Source organism: Nasonia vitripennis, chromosome 4, assembly GCF_009193385.2.
Source record: "Nasonia vitripennis strain AsymCx chromosome 4, Nvit_psr_1.1, whole genome shotgun sequence".
NCBI classification, from domain to species: domain Eukaryota; kingdom Metazoa; phylum Arthropoda; class Insecta; order Hymenoptera; family Pteromalidae; genus Nasonia; species Nasonia vitripennis.
Window position 1 is genome coordinate 771,522 of NC_045760.1, and position 16,917 is coordinate 788,438.

Sequence of the window (16,917 nt, forward strand, 5' to 3'; positions counted from 1 at the left end):
CGCCGTCCTCTTCGTCATATCTCATAGATTTTCCATTACGGGCGTCCATGAAAGCTCGTAATACCGTATCCCTGCACACAGCAGCAGCAGCAGCAGCAGCAGGAAAAAAAGATCCTCTCGCAAGGCGCTTCGACCAAAGAGCGAGATAATTTTTATTGCCCCGCAATGCCACTACTTTTCGCAATGCGATTATATTTCCCGGGCCTTATTACGAGCTTGTCATTACGCGAGTAGTGCTATACACTGTTTCGAAAACCGCGAACAACAGTGTGCCGGGGGAAAGAGATGAACGACGTCGGAGTAATTTTGTCCTGCGCTGGCGCGCGCCGTGAGCGATAAGTGGCGTTAGTTATGGTTGAAGCCCGTTCAAGGCCACCGATTCAAGAGATCGGAGCTGCCGCCGCCGCAACCTTCACGGAGAATTATGATTCCGGTAAGAGCAAATCATTGGCCTCGAGAGAGAGCGAGAGTGAGATAGAGAGAGACTGCTCGCGTACGTTTACGTGCTTCTCTCTTTCCCTCCGTACTTTCCTGTGCTCCCGCGTGCTCTCGTAAAGGCTGCCTATTCCCCTGTACACACCTACGGGATCAACGGGACCCGACGCGACCTTTTTTTACACTGCGAGAGCCGGCGTCAACAGACGTGTGAAATTGGAATTTTAATTAGTTTTTATAATAACTGCAGATTCGAGCGTGTTTGTATGCAAGCTGTTTGCTACGAGCGCTGAAACTTTCCGCGCTATTATTAGGACGCTGCTCGCGCGCGCGCTTTTTTCTCTCTCTCTCGAGCAAAGGGTAAATACGTAATAAAGTCGTGTAAAAATAAAGCGAGCAGATAAGCACAGGACGGACGGGGTAAACGTAAATAGATTCAATTAGCGCCGTTGACGAACTCAAATTCGATATTTAAAATTGATTGGTTCGCGCTCTATTCATATGCAATCATCCAATGACCCCAAACCGATCCTAACGAGCCTCGACGAAATTTCAGACGCCGTCAAATTCCACAAGAGAGAGAGAGAGAGAGAGAGAGAGAGAGAGAGAGAGAGCAGACGCCCACACGAAAAACGGCGCCTCGCCATAAATCTACTCTGCTCCAGTTCGATCGTCATGCATATATTCCACTTGTGCTTTGCGAAACGCATTTGCATACGTGGGATTATGAAAGTTCACGAATCCGCGCCGGCGTGTGTCTATTCGAAAATGAGACTTTGAAGGAGCAGGATAAACGATCGTCGAGACTGATTGGACGGAGCGCGCGCTGCGACGAGTTTACCTCGCGACTCCTAAAAAGGCAGCGTGAGAGAGAGAGAGAGAGAGAGATAAGTGCACTCGTACGCGAGATCGAGCTCTTTCCGATCGTTCACCCTTAACCTCGAGGTCCCCGCGGCCTGGTCGCGAGCGAGATCGTTATAAAACTATTTCGCCGCGATTATGCGCTCGAATTCCGAGCGAGCTTCGAGAAAGTGTTTATCCAAGCTGTATACCTCGAGTTGTAGTTTGCGGATGAACATCGTCTCGCCAACTCGGACTCGTTCTACTTAGAAGCTAACGACGTGTGGCGCACGCTCGCCGGGCTTATCGACTAGCAACGGACCGCGTACTGCCCAGTCAGCATCGTAATATAGTATTTTCTCAGCGAGCGCAAAGAGATGCTGCGAGCTCTAAAACTTAACTATAAATCACGGAACATTCATTAAGCAAGTTTATAAATATGAATGACGCGAGCGCGCGCGCGCGCGCGCGATATATCAATCACAATTTAAATAAGTCGCTTATCTCTCGGAGCAAACGAATCGCGCCTATGCATAAGAATAACACTGATTCTTTTTCCTCGAACGTTATATTCAAGCTCGTTAAAAAATCGTTAACGCTCGAGTACGCGCGGCTGTTTGCTGTCAAATCGCGTCGGCGCAAACTGCAAACAGAGCCGCGAGGAGGAAGTCGAAAATTTAGGAAAGCAATTATCGGGCGGCCAGAAAAGAAAAGTCATGTCGAGATCTAGGGATGCATCGCCCGATAGCGACTCGTGAGCGACCCGTGAGTCCTGCATGTTATATGTATATAGATATACGCGTTCGGCAGTTTGCGCAAGTACTTAGCGCGCGTGTAACCGCGCGCGCTCGCGACGACAGCCGGAGGAGGGGAGGGGGCAGAGCATAGAAGCGACATTAGTATCTTTCTCTTTCGAGAGCGCGCGAGCGCATTCTCCCACGATAGCGGTAAATATTTGCCTACTGCCGACTCGAGGGGACACTTGCACCGTGTGACGAGCTGGCATCTCTGTGTGTCTTATCGTTGTTTCGGAGAGTCGTCGACTCGGCTTTGGAATTAGTTTAGCCTCAGCTCGAGAGATACTGCGTTTTCGATGCTTCTATCGCGATGACGGCGGATGCTAGCGCTGCCAAGCAAAATTTCTGCGAAAATTTATCAAACGTGGGATACTCGGTAAGGAAAAGCGGAAACTTTTCGAAAATTTTCTCCGAATCCGGGGCTGGTCAGACGAGATTCGCGGTATCGGATGCGTGTAATTGACAAAGTCCGACTGTTGGTACGGGATTAGTAGCAAACAAAAAGAGGATGTTCTTCGCTCGAATGTAATTTGATTAATTGACGATAATTCAAGTACCCGTCTCGTTTCCTGGACAAACAGGAAGCGAAGATGCGTTTATGTATTTAATAAATTGAATACGGATAAGAATAATCCTCAGCCGTGCGCAGGTATCCGCCGCGTCAAAACAGACTAATTATTCTTAATCCACGGGATTATACAATAAGTGTGCAGCCGGTTAAAATTAATTTCATCGAAAACTTCATAACGCCGGGCGATGAAAATTAGACTCTCGTATAACGTGTAGCAGCTCACGATTCCGTACGGGACTCGCGCGCGGTTACCTAACGTTAACGCAACTCGAGCAGCGGCTCAGCGCTTTGCGTTGATTAACTCGTATTAGATTGCACATGAATCAATTTATTTTTTACAAGCCAAATTTTACTTCGATATCGCAGCATTGCGACAGGCGCAGTCTAGACGACTTTCCTTATCCTCAGAAGTGGACGCTCTAGGGTCACATAATAAAACGCGAAAGCAATCGTCGAGGTTGAAATTGAGTTTTTCCTCAAAGGAACTTGCACTCGCGCAGTCCACTTTCAGCCGGCTCCGGCGCGCTTTATTCATAGCCGTATAAATAAAGAAAAGTCGCGTCCGCGAAAAAGTCGCCGACTCCGCATTTTTTTCCACGCGCACGCGGCGTGCGCTCGCGAGCGGCGAGGAGAAAAACAGTTGGAGCTGCGAGAGGAACGAGCCCGTGTGAAAGGAGAAGCGTGTAATAGAGAGAGAAAGAGAGAGAGAGAGTGTACACGCGCGCGGAGCGATGACTAATGCGGATCGGCGCACTTTTTAAAAGTAGACCGATGATAAGGACTCGGGTTTCCTCGCGGCGAGTCGAGTTGACTTCTCGTTAAGAGGCGCTCGTTTTTTCGTTTCGTAAGCTCGCGCGGCTCACTTTCGTTTGACCTGCGCGCGCGCTCCTTCGTTTAGGCGGAATATTATGTAAACCGTAGACCGTTTTTCCAGCTCTTCGCTGCTTGTATTCCGGCGTAAACACGCAGGCTGTGTTTTTTCTCTCGTGATATAACGGTTTGTTTATCATTGGGATTGCGAATGGCTGCGAAGAACGTTTTGAAAATTTTTGAATTACAGCCTTCGCTAATGAGCAATAATTTTTAAAGCCGTTTCGTCACTCGCGCTGTACGCAGTCGGCAGTGAGAGAAACTTTTAATCCTCATTTTTACTGCGCGCACAAGCCTATGCGATTAGCTTCTTTTTTCAAACGCTGGCCTAAAGTCGGCAATTAACCGAGGCGAAAAACAGGTTCCTCCTAGCCAAAGCAGTGAAACCCTTGCGCCGAAACGCCATCAGGTCAATTTCACGCTATCTCCGCGAGTATAGCCTGGAATGATCGGCCGGCCTCTCTCTCTCTCTCTCTCTCTCTCTCTCTCTCTCTCTCTCTCTCGTGATTTCAATTTAAACGCTCGAGCGTATAGCTCCGAGCCCGGAGATTCGATGTTAAATACCAGTTCGAATGCGCGCGCATCAGCCGCACACATAACGACTGGTTTCAACGACTGAACTTGATTCTCACGAAAGAGAGAGAGAGAGAGAGAGAGAGAGAGAGAGAGAGAGAGAGAGAGAGAGAGAGAGCAGCGCTATATACGCAGTCTGTAAAAATGCCGGGCGAGCGCGGTTGAAGGCCCGCGCGCGACAGGCTCCTTGGCCATGAGAGAACCGGAGAGAGAAAGAGAGAGAATTGGCGTGGGTGGCTCCGGCTACTTCTTTCTCCTTTTCGCGCGTCGCGACCGTCTCTGTATAACTGACCATCGCAACGGCGCGCGTATGTACACGAGAGAGAGAGAGGGCAAAAAAGCGACCGAGAGAGAAGCTTGTTTACGAAATACAGCGCGTAAAAACGCCGGAGACGCTACTCTTGTTTCGCTATCTCTGATGTACACGCGCCCGGGGAGAATTTTCTCGAGACGAGAGGGTCGAAATACCGCGACGCTCGAATTTTCTGGATTTTCTATTTTCGCTGTTGCCTCACGCTGCATAAAGTAAAGAGCTGCACGTGCGGGTAACGATCCTATTTGCAATCGTTCGACGCTAAAATAGTTGCCGCTTTCAACAAACTCTAAATCATCGCCGAGAATATAAAAGAAGAGGAGAAACCTTCGAGAGCAGCTTTCCTGTCGCGATTTTTTCCATCGGAAAAAGAGGCGGAAGCTCGGCGCGCGTATACACCGTAGGTATATCAGATCAGCTGCGGAGAGAGAGAGAGAGAGAGAGAGAGAGAGAGAGAGAGAGAGAGAGAGAGAGAGAGAGAGGATAGCGAGCGAGAAGAGAGGAGAGGAGTCGACGACGTAAGTGAGCTGATTCGATCGGGCGGCTGCTCTCCGATCTCTCGCGAATCTCGCCGAGAGCTGAGCACGCACGTTCCGCAGCTGAGGACGACGACGTCGAGAGGGAGAAAGAGAGAGAGAGAGAGAGCTGGTCCTATAAAAAGCTATCATGCCTGACCTCCCGCAACCGAGGCTCCGTCGAGATATTATATACTTGCGCTCTCGTACACGTACGTGTGTACGTGTGTGGGAGTTCGCCAGACGAGCGCCGCGACCGTTCCTCCTTTTTCCTCGATATTTTTATTGATGCGCACGAGAGCACTGTTATTTTTCCTATACGCTCTCCGCAACAATGCCAATAATTAAACTGTTTACAAACAGTCGTCGCCGGGCTCACCGAAACTCCAATTCGAGCGTGTATGGAAAAATAAAAGAAATCGATCGGCCGGGTTCCCGTAACGCGACTCAAAAAAAAAAAAAAAAAAAAAATACTCGAACAAGTCCCATTTACTCGGCTCGATTTTTTTCTCGTTTCACTCTCTCCGCGCGTACGTACGTACGTATATGCGTACACACAGACGCATGGGCGGCCCCGAGGCCGACGCGACGTCGACGACCGCTCGCTCGGCGACACAGCGTGCGCGCGCGCGCGCATATAGCAGTCGGTGTGTAATTCGGCGTATACGCGTCGACGACGTCGCCCTCGGCGTCGCGGAGCGTGACGCTAACGATTTTCCAAGGACACGGGCAATGATTTTTCAAGGTCAACTGCACGCCGCCGCCGCCGCGGCTTTTGTTTAGAGTACGCTGCAGTCCGTCGTTTTAAAGGCTAATGCATATTCCGAATAGCAGCGGCGACGCCGTCCTTGTGCTGCAGCGGCGGTTCTCTCTCTCTCTAAAAGCCTTTTTTTGTACATTTCCGAGTGTGCGCAGCTGCCGCAGCCGCGCGCGGGCGTCCGCCGCGTTATATAAAGCGAGATTATTTTTGCGCGCCGATCGGCCGAGAGAGAGAGAGAGAGAGAGAGAGAGAGAGAGAGAGAGAGAGAGAGAGAGAGAGAGAGAGAGAGAGAGAGAGGAAAGGGGCGATTGCGCGGGAGGGAAAAAAGTTCGAGTCCGCGCACACACGCAGTTTTTATCGACGTTTTTACGCGGCCGATAAGTACGCGCAGCGGGCATTATTTTGCCCTGTGTCTTATCTAGAATTTATTTCTCCGCGGAGAATCGGAGTTGATAAGGCCGGGAAAAGGAGGCAAAGTGTACACAGTCGGGCAGAATGCAGATATGTACTTTATTACAATGTATTTTCGCGCGCAAACACTCTCGGAAGATCGGGCGAGTTTATGCACGCGATTTATAGTACGCAGTGTGTGCACACGCGAGTTACGAAATAATATACTAATGGCTCTCGGAATATAACCAATCGCCGCGACGCGCATAAATTATTCTAAACAAATTGCGCAACGAGACGCGTAAACGCCTCGAAATTGTTTGGCCGTAGAAAGTTTCGCGCGACTAATATCTAAATAAGCGTGTACAACGGAGTCTATTTAAACAGATGTAAGAGAGATTAATCGGCGAGCGAACTTTTCCCGATGATTTACACAAACAAGTTTTTTCCCCGGCCCCCCGACGCATTCCAATCACTTACTCGCTCTCGGCTCCGGTAAAGTGCGCAAAACGCCGGAAAAAGAAGCAGCAAAGAGCACTGCCACGGGCTCTAAAGCGTGCAATTATCCGCCGGCGCTGATTACCATTGGTGCATCCTGTAGGCTGCACTATACGATGTACGGTGAGCGCAAGAAAGCCACGCGGCGCCGGGCCTGTGTATACATGGACGATTGGCCAGAAAAGCTGGGAGGGCGGGCAAGAAAATCAATTTTCCCTCTCGCGTTTAGGCTTTCAATTAGCCGCTGCCGATGCACTTTTTCCCGATTGCGGGCGATAAGCAAGCGCGAGTCTGTGTCGACGGTTTTACCTCGTCGCTAATTTGTTTTTCGTGGCTGCGGGAAAAAAGGCCGCTCTCCTTCCCTCTCTCGAAGAGATAGGAAGAAAGCGACGTGTATATGCGGCGGCGGCGGATCGGGTCGCGATCGTAAACTGCGCCGCGGCGCACGACGTTTCCTTTTCCCGAGACGATCCGATTCGCGGCCCTGACAGTGTAGAGATCCGTGAAGGTTCTCTCTCTCTCTCTCTCTCTCTCTCTCTCTCTCTCTCGTGGCGGAAGAGCCAACGGCAGCTCTTTAAAAGCGCACGACGAGACAGCCCGGAGCTGGATCGCTGCTATATACCTGCGCGAGCGGAGTTAAAAGGCCGATGTGTACGCTGCGGCACCCTCGTCTAGACTCGACTTGCTCTTTTTCGGGGGGGGGGGGGGGGAGAGGAGATTTTTTCTCCCGACGAGCTTTCGTTTTACAGCCTCTCTCTCTCTCTCTCGGATTGTTTTTCGATCGTGAGCGCTTTGCCGCCGGTTATCGATGCGCCTCCGCGGCGCGCGGGACTCGTATAGAGTGAATTATGCGAAGGAGATGGCGAAAAAGAATCAAACGTAATTTCCCGATGGCAGAGGCTAGAAATAGCCAGGGATTTTTCGACGCGTTTCGACCTGTATCTTATCGTCGAGTGCATTCGAAACGGAGATAAGATAGAGAGAGAGAGAGAAGCGGCTGTCGCGGGCCGATTGCAATAATAACTTTGAACTGCAACTTAATAATCGTATTCTCCTCTCCTCTCGCGCGATAGCGAGCCTTTGAAAAGCGGATAAAAGTCTCTCGCTCAATGCCAGACGCAGTAAAAACTCTCGGAACATAATAGCCGCGCGATGAAAAAAGGAATAATATCTCGGAGAAACGTCGATCTCCCGGCGTCAAAACCTCGGCGAAGTACGGTTATTAATCGACGACTCCGCGCGCGCGCTCGCGCACCGTTATTGTTGAAAGCCTCGCGTCTCGAAAAAAAGCGAGCAGTTCGACCCTCTTAGCTATTCGTCACGCGCGGCAAAAAGCCGAGTCTCCCCGAGTGAAAACTCGCTAATTCGCCGAGCTCCCCCGCGGAGAGTCGAATAATTTTAAGCGCTGAAATGATTTTCGAAAAGCGCGGTTGTCGGTGAGAGGGAAAAAGAGGCGGAAGCCGTTTTTCCGGGCTCCGGCGGCGCGGTGAAGAGCGAGAGAAAGAGCCGGTTCTGCGTCCTTGAAAAATCGCGCCGATCGATCCGCGCTCAGCTCCACGGAGCTCCATCAAGGAGATCCAATTACGGTCTACTCGAGGAGAAGGAAATCAACGAGGTCCGTCGCCCTCGTCGTGTGACAATTGACGAGGAAAAGCTCCGCTACCGCGTGATTCCTCTATGCGCGAACTTGTATTATCTATCGCTGGAAAGACTCGAAATTCCGAACGAGAAAATTTGAATATCTCGCTCGGAGATTATTTCAATCGCGGTGAGCAAATACATTCATCTCCCAGATCCGTATCTCGATCAGAAGCATTTATTTCCTCCGCGTCTGGAATTTTTTGTGGGAAAAAATAGTCGGTGCGATAAATCATTGTTGCTCGGCGGAATAAATTTCGCGTAATGAAAATTGGCCGAGCGAGTAGCAATGACGAAATTCCCCGAAGCAGCTGTAAAGCGAGTAGAAAAAAGCCAATTTTTCGCATCGAGTCCGGAACAACGATTACGTATCAATTCAGATAAGCAGATAAGAGCAGCCGATCGGCATGAATGCGCCGAGACAATCAGCAGCGGGCACAGATGCTGCGCTAACGATCGTAATTATTCTTTTGTACTCCGCAAATCGTCCATCGTTATATTCTTTCGGATAATAAAAGAGCGGCGGCGGCGGCATATTAGCATAGGCTATTTTGCGGCGAATCGCTATTACTAAATGAAAATCTAATCCCTAATTGTTTATGCGCGGCTGATGCGATAATACTGCCAGGAATGCGGCAAGACACTAGTAATTATCAAATGAGTTAATTGGCCTAATTAACAATGCGAAGAATGCATGCAGCAGCAGCAGAGAAAAAAATCGCGCGCGCCAAACTCGTTTTCTATACGTACGCAATAGACGCAATTTGTGTAAGGAAGCGATTAATTAATTTCTGAAAAGCGCTCGGCGGGCGTGCGCTCAATAGCACACACACACACACACACACACACGTACACACGATGATCCCAGCGAGCGATAAGAAAACGAACTGGCCACTGTCCGATTGATAATAGATTGCACTGCCCGGAGAGAAAAATATCGCCGGATTGGCCGCCACGGCTATGTTTACTCGAGCGTATTAAAGTGCTGAGAGGAAGAGATATGTAAATAGCATGTAAATAAATAGCCGCGACCGCTCAAGGGAACGCCTTGCGTATAGGAGATGCGAGAGAGAGAGAGGGGGGGGGGGGGAGAAGAGCGTAGGAGAGCCGAGTACTATGTAAAAATATGGCTCGAGTTTTTACCGCCTCGCGACTCACGTGCGCGCGCTATAAATAAGCACCTAATAATCGAATTCCCGCCTCGGAAATGCATGAACCAATGAAAATTCCAATCCCATGAATGCGATGCCGAAAACAAAGCTCATTTCCTACTCCTCGATTCATGCGACTGCGCCTAATAGAATGTGTAACGCGAATCGCTCTCGCACGCAATTGTGAGCCGCGCATATGCCGTACGAGAGCAAATACAGGAAAAAGAAGCCAAGTGCGATCAGAGTCGTCCACGTCGCCAAACCGCAGACTCCCATCGTGGCCACGTACGCGATCTTGCCGGGGAAGCTGACCGTTGAAAATTATTTCTACGACGACAGTACGAGCATCTCTCGTATCTGGCCGTTGAATCTCGGCGCGGGATCTAATGGAACTCACCTGTCCCTGAACGAAAGCGAAAAAAAAAACTAACCCGCTTTTCCCACAAGGTTTTTCTCCGTCGTAATAACACAGTCCCCGCGCCGCCCTAATTATTTCGTTCCCTCTACTCCGCCTCTCTCGACTCAGCAGCATCACCGCGCGACGTCTCTCAATTCCCATGCAGCCGTGCGTCGATTCTTTCTTTCTTCTCGCGTCGCGCTCGATCCTCAAAACTCGCTATACAATACGCACAGAGCGAGCGAGAGATGCGCGAAACGAGGGAGAAAGTGACCGCAAGTGCGAATAGCGGGGCCTTGAACCCTGATGAGACGCGAAGGACACGAGCTGCGCTAACTAAAAATACATCTGCATCTGCAGCGAGACCGGGAGAGCGAGAGAGAGACTTAATGGCAACTCGGCATGCAAATTCGCGTCGGGCTTAGTCGAGGCACAATTATACGGGATACAATTAATAAGCGTGTGTGCGCTTTATATGCCGGATTGTAAATTTCGAGGTGTGCAATCGGGGCTGTAAATATGGCCGTTTGGAATAACGCGTTTATACGTCTTCAACCCGACGACGATGATTTCTTTTACGAGCGAGGCTTTATAACTTTATTGGACTTTTATAACTTATTTTTAGACAAATAAACGCGCGTATAAACTAGGCGAGAGAGTTTCCTGTTTGAATTGCACGGATACTATCGCGCTTTTATTTTGCGAATTGAAATACGCTCGCGATAAATATTTTAACAAGCCGAGCCAAGAGTGCAACGAAAGCACGAGAGCTTACACTGTTTTATAATATGCGCGTATAAAATTATTGAGCGTTTTCAACCTCGGATTTAATTTCCAGTCTCAGTCTTTTACTGCGCTTGGCTCTCGGTACTAAGGTCAACGCATCGCGCTAAAATCGCAGCGAGAAAAGTCTTCGATCCATCAAAGCCATCGAAAGCTCGCGAACCTTCGGCGCTACGGAGACTAATCCACTTCCACGCAGTCGCATAACGCGATGCGGCCGTACAGCTTTTATTACGCATCATCGACGCTTGAAATCGCGCTGACTGGCTCTGCAATCAATTTATCTCTACGCCGACTGATGGCTGTTTTTCCATGCAAATTTTTCGGCGAACAACCGGCGAGTACAATGCGCGACGATACGAAACTCCGCGGCGCGCGAGTGAATACCTCGAATACCCCTCGCGTTTACACACGTCGAACGGAATATGTATGCCGAAAGATACGCCGCTGCAGTTTATGTGCGTATCCGTGTACAATTAAATACGAAACCTTGCGCGCCGCGCGCGGAATACCTCCTCTCACTCCTCGTCCGATATGCATCTTCGTTTCGCATGCACAGCCGACGAGAGAGAGAGAGAGAGAGAGAGAGAGAGAGAGAGAGAGAGAGAGAGAGAGAGAGAGCCGCGCCGCCGGAGGCTCCTCGACATCGTCAATTTTCATTTAACTGCAGCTGTATACGCGCCGCCTTTTCTTTTTGCACGACTCTGCTCTCGTCGCGTCGCGTGAGGCGTTGTGATCATTAATTGAGTTTTCATATACGGAGCCGTGAAAAAGGAACGTGTGCGCGATGCTCGAAACGGGTGTAATTTATTGGTTATTGTACTTTCAAGGCGAGCGCTTATCGGATGCGGTACCTTTGCGCGAATGTCGAAAAACAATCTTATCTCGTAGCTTTTCATTCTCTTTGCAGGAGGACTTTGGAATCGCGTGCGGGATTACGCAACCGCGATTGGCGTATTACTTTACAAATTAGTTCTAGTTCTGCATTGAATTTTCAAGGACCCGCGGCGACTTCTTGCTCATTCAAATGTGCTCGGCGGCTTTCCCACACTTTGTCATTTTTCATCGACATTAGCCGCGTTACACTCCGTCATGATCTAACGATTTTTTGCCTCCGCGGAGTATGCTCGCGTAATTATAAATGATTTGCGAACTGTAAAGCCCGTTGCGCAAGGCGCACCAATACACATTGTAATAGCGTAATTGTGGCGACGTCGCTCTTATACAACCGTTTACAATCGTGTTTACAATTCGGTCGTGTAGCAATTTGCAACAGCGGCTCGCTCTTTTTTCCCCCGCAGCAGCAGCTCCGTCATGGTCCATCGAGAACGGCGGCGCGACGTAATTGATAAAGGTCCGCGTGTACTTTCGCGAGCGAGTGCCCATTTTATCAGCCCCGAGTGATCGCCGCCGGCGGTGAAAAATCCGAAATCCAAGGTTCCCGTCCGAGAAAAGCGCGCCCGATGAAATCAGCGGCGGCGGCGGCGGCGGCGGCGGCGGCAGTTTAATTGAACATTAATAACAACGTGTAATTAAGTATAATCAATGCGCGCGATGCGTTCTATCGCGTGTTCATCGGCTGGAGGGAAAAGCTGCGCGGCTCGGCGGCATCGCGATCGGCCCTCTACGTACGTACGTACACACGCACCTTATTTTTCTTCTGATCGCAAGTTAAAGTACTTACACGAAAGCGAAAGCGAGTCGAATCCTATCGTCCTCTTCCGACGATGCGCCGCCGCCGCCGCCGGTGAGTATCAAGGACTCGCTTAACGCTTGAGAAGCTGACTCGGCCTAGGTTATCTCTCGCTCTTTCTCCGCTCGGCGGCGGTGTTTAGCGCATGAAACGGAAAAAAGAAGGAGACTTGTGTGTGTGTGTGTGCGAAGGGTGGATTAACCAATTCTTTTGGACTGTACGTTATGCGCCGAGCTGCCGACGAGCGTCTTTATCTGCTTGTCTATTTACCTGTATCTGGCCGTCCGTCCGCGGCCTTTTATCTCCGCGGATCTGATTTACGGACTCGCCGCACTTGTATTTCGCTGTCCGCGAGTGTCTAGCAGTTTGTTAATTTACCTCTTTTTATTCGGGACACACACCACACACACACATGCGCACACAGTCGTCCCCCTCGCTCTCGCGCTAAATGAAACTGTTTGTGCAAGAGCCGCGATGATGCGCGCGACCCGGAGTGGGAGAAGAATAAAAATCGTCGGCGGTATTTTCACTGGGATGTAGTAGGAAAGCCCAGTGAGTCATTAATTGCCGAAACGCGCTGGACGTTTTTTCGGAAAATGCGAACTTGGCCGGTTCGCGAGTGAGGCTTCAATCGTCAGCCTGCACATTCGTCTCTTTCCCCTATTGTTATCTATTTATATTTCTTTGTTTGCGCGTCTTTTGTGCAGCCGGCTATTTACGCTCTCTCCCGTGATGCATTAGCCCACACGGACTCTATAATTGTTTCCACGGCTACAATTCGCTCGGCTATCACCGCGCCGATACGTTCTGCGCTCTCTCTCTCTCTCTCTCTCTCTCTCTCTCTCTCTCTCTCTCTCTCTCTCTCTCTCTCTCTTTTATATTCACTCTTCGCTGCAGTCCGTCCCTATTCCACATCGTCTTTTTCCGTCTGTTCCATCCTATCCACAGGATGGAACATTTGCGTGCGGCTGCCCGCGGCATCATCATCATCATCATCATCATCATCCCACGTGCCCTAATTTACATTGCATTATCAGAAATTGCAGGAGGTCGAGGAGCGAGTGTGTGTGCGCAGAGTCGGAAGTGGGAGCGTTAGAAGCCCTTCGGCGAAAGCGAGAGCCGAGAGAGAGAGAGAGAGGTAGAGGAGGCCCGTTTTATTCTGCAAATAATACATTAGAGAGCCAACGCTTCCGACAGTCAAGTCTTCGCGATGCGCCTCGTAAAAATCCTACGGGCAGTCTGCACTTAGAGAAATATTATTTGCACAGCCGAGATTAATCGTACGCTTCCTGCATCAATAAAACTCTGTGTATACCGAGGGGGAGTAGGCACAGAGGGGATTATTAATTTCCAGCGCTTCGATTTTCAATTTCAGAAAACAGAACGCGCGAAACCGGTCCGCATCTAATCCAGCGTACCAGTTACATGGCATTATTTTCGCGAGGCTGGCATTAGCGTTATCGAATCACCCACGCCTTCAACTGTCTAATGGTATACTTTATCCGAGCAGTAGGTTCCACTCCTTTCTCTCTCGGTCGCGCGAGCGCATAAAATGCTAATCTGCAAACTCGCGCGCGGATTACGTTATTAATGTTCGGCGACAAATACGAGGAATGCGCTTTCCCGTCCGTTCACCTTGAATCCTCCTCTGCTGCTGCTGGGCGCTATTGGGTGCACCGCGGAGTCTGCATCGGTGCAGCGCTTGCGTTTCGAAACGAAAATCCGCATTCCTCGCGACTTTTACGAGGAGGAGAAGTTATTGGCTTATCAATGGCCAGTAAGCCTCGCACGAGCGGCTTTTCGAAATCCGCGAAACACGGCGCGTCGATCGATGCCAAAAATCCGCGTACGAGCGAGTGCTACAGCGAGTAGGGCAAATATAGAGATCAAAGAGTGCCTGATTGATTATTGATACTCGGATGGCTTCGAAAATAATATATATATATATACACGGAGGTGAATTCGCGCTCCAATGCAGCGGTGTCTCTGGGTCGGCCGGCTGCGGCATATGGTCTCTCGCGACTCACACGAGCCGAGCTCGTGTATGCGTTGTAAACAGAATGCGGTTGTTGGCAGGCCTGCGCGCACGGAGCGCCGGGTGCAACGCCACCGCGGACCTTGAGCGATTATTTTACTGCAAACGCCTCGATGTATGTAGCTGCTGCTGCTGCTGCTGCTGCTGCTCGCCTCCTTGTTTGTCGCTCGCGTTCACCTTCCTCTGCCCGCGCTGCTCCAGGCTCTCTCTCGCTCGCTTATTTTTCCCGCCGGTCTTTTATAATGTACACTCGCGGCCGTCCTTTTTTCGTTTCTCTCTCTCTCTCTCCCGGCCGTGCTCGCGCTTTCTAGCCTCGCTGCTCTTTTCTGCCCCTTAATGATGCACTTTTACTCTCCTCCTTTTGCATTACCATCTCATTCGTGATTTATTCCTATTTTCTCTCTCCGCCGCTCTTTCTCATTCAATTACTCCGACTTATTTATCTCTTTCTACCTTCACAATGGCCTCATACACCGCGAGCCCTATGCTGTGCGCGCGTCTTGCTTTTCACTTCCGTTTTTCCCCGTTTTCACGAGATCCCCTCACGCCGAGGCTCGGCTTATCGAAACATCGAGCGAGCGATGAAGTCAGACGTTGTTAATGAGTCGAAAACAGTTGGCCCGAGCAAACACGCCGAGAAAGTCCCGAGACAAGGTCACTGCATTTTTTTCGCGATACACCTGCGTGTCTGGCGCATTATTTTCCGTTGGAACTCGCTCTCCTCTCGATCATCGATCATAATATGACTGATCGACTCCCTGTATAGTTTGTTTTTTTCCTAGCGGGAGAAAGTTCGCGAATATACTTGTGGCGGATGACCTCGCGTTGACATTTGCTCGATCCGTATCAGTCGCGTATTATTATCCGGACGGACTCGTGAAGTGAGACCCCAATCTACAATTTTTACGCGTAAACAATCGCTCTTTAAATCGTCGATGACGAGAATGACAATTATCCTAATGGCCTGCGCTGGCTAAAACTTTCGTCATTAAATAATTCGAGAGATACGCGCTGCAGCTTTTTTCGCGCATTATCATAATGACTTTTTCAATGAACTTGAAACATTTCAAGTTTATCGGTTAATTCACTCGCGCGAACCGCAACAAGTTTCGAACGCGCGCGTATGTGTACATCGAAATCAAGGTCGCGGCAGGAAAGCTTTATCGATTATTCGTAGCGGCACAATATACGATTGTGCTCTTTGAGATTTCGAGCGCATGATTCACGGCCCTGGTGATGTTGAATAATGGACTCGTCGAAATAGAGCGTAATTCGAATGGTTACTGCAGCGCTCGACGAAATTAGTTGCCAAGCGTATCAGGCGCAATAATTGAGCCGCTGAAAGACACTTGTCTTCGTGAAACTGCACTCGTCCGCCTGGCCGCCTGTACGAAGCGCACCTCCTCTGGGACGGAATTAGAAACGATGTTGCCGAAAATTATGACTTGTACTTCCTCCCGATCGCGTTGCAGGCGCGTTCGTGTTCCAATAAAACCCGGCGGGCTCAACCTCCAGCCGAAAATACGCTCTTTCAATTTCTCTCAAAAATACCCGCGTCGAGGGGAGAGCCGGTGCAACAACAAATCAGCAATCTTTTACGACTGATAACAGCCATAACTTAAATCGAAATAGTGCGGGCAGGTATGCGCACGCGTAAACTTCCGCGAAGCCGAGTGTGTGCCGAATGTGCCAAGAAAATCGGCACGCGTCGTCCCAATAAAAGTGAAAAGCTCGCGGGAGGAGCGCGGAGAGGAAAAAAATACCCGAGCGAGACGCAAATAACGCGGAAACTCGCGCGAGCGCACGAGAAAAAGATGTGGGAACTCGCTGGCTCGTCAAGGACTTGGCAGTGATCGCGCTCGCGGCCGTCGCTCTATCTCCGAATGACGCAGAGCCGCGGCTTTTACAAGCGCTGATTTCTAGCTCGATGATTGCGCTCTACACGCGGATTAACCACACTCACAGACGCGAGTTCCGGCTGCAGGCGCTTTTTTCCGATCCGGTCGCCCCGAAATGCCGGACCGTCGCGGGCAGGTGTGTAGTGTTGCGTAGAAATGCGCTCGTTAAGAGCTGCGCTGCGCACTTGATCGCGCGACCGGCGCGGGATGATGAAAGAGTGCGGGAAAGAGCGAAAGAGTTGTTTACCGATCTTGTTGTTGATGAACCCTGTGTTTTCAGGAAATTCGCGCGTAGATACGCACGTGCCGCACGTGTGATACTCCGACGTCGCGTTTCCCTCGATTCTGCGCTTTATCGCCTAGAAAAGGAAGCTCCCTCGGCTCTCTATCTTCCAGTCTCCCCTCCCATTACTCCTCTTGTGGACGACGGTAATTAGGCTGAAGTTGCAGCGCCGCCGTAACACACTATGCGCCGGCTATTGTTGCCCGTTTATAATTACTTAGGGCGTTTGCCGAAAAATCAAATGAATCACGCGAAATAGCGCAAGTTGCGTTATATGCCCGCTGAAACTTGATAATTGACATTGTTGCTTCCTCCGCCGCCGCCTCCGCCGCTGCGTCAAACTTTTAATTAATTACGCCGCTGGAAAATTGTTGATTAAAGCGCAAACGCATTCAGTTTTCATTTTGCGCCGACCTGATTATATCCCCGGACGCGCGGAGCTAAAAAGTTGCGGATGAAAAATTCGCAACTTTGCGC

General features: G+C 50.2%; 2 protein-coding genes across 5 annotated transcripts in view; one reads left to right on the forward strand and one right to left on the reverse strand.

Annotated features, from left to right (window-relative positions):
• The window catches only part of LOC100123314 (serine/threonine-protein kinase MARK2-like), a 366,766-nt gene extending 354,231 nt beyond the window's left edge, over positions 1-12,535 (reverse strand). The window contains exon 1 of one of the 2 annotated variants that reach the window (XM_031928585.1): positions 12,495-12,535. The gene's annotated coding sequence lies outside the window, so the exon portion shown is untranslated. The remainder of the gene's footprint in view (positions 1-12,494) is intronic. The other variant, XM_031928584.1, reaches the window with a different exon arrangement.
• LOC100680401 overlaps positions 1-16,917 on the forward strand; it is a 221,883-nt gene that overhangs the window by 65,537 nt on the left and 139,429 nt on the right. The gene's annotated exons all lie outside the window — the stretch shown is intronic.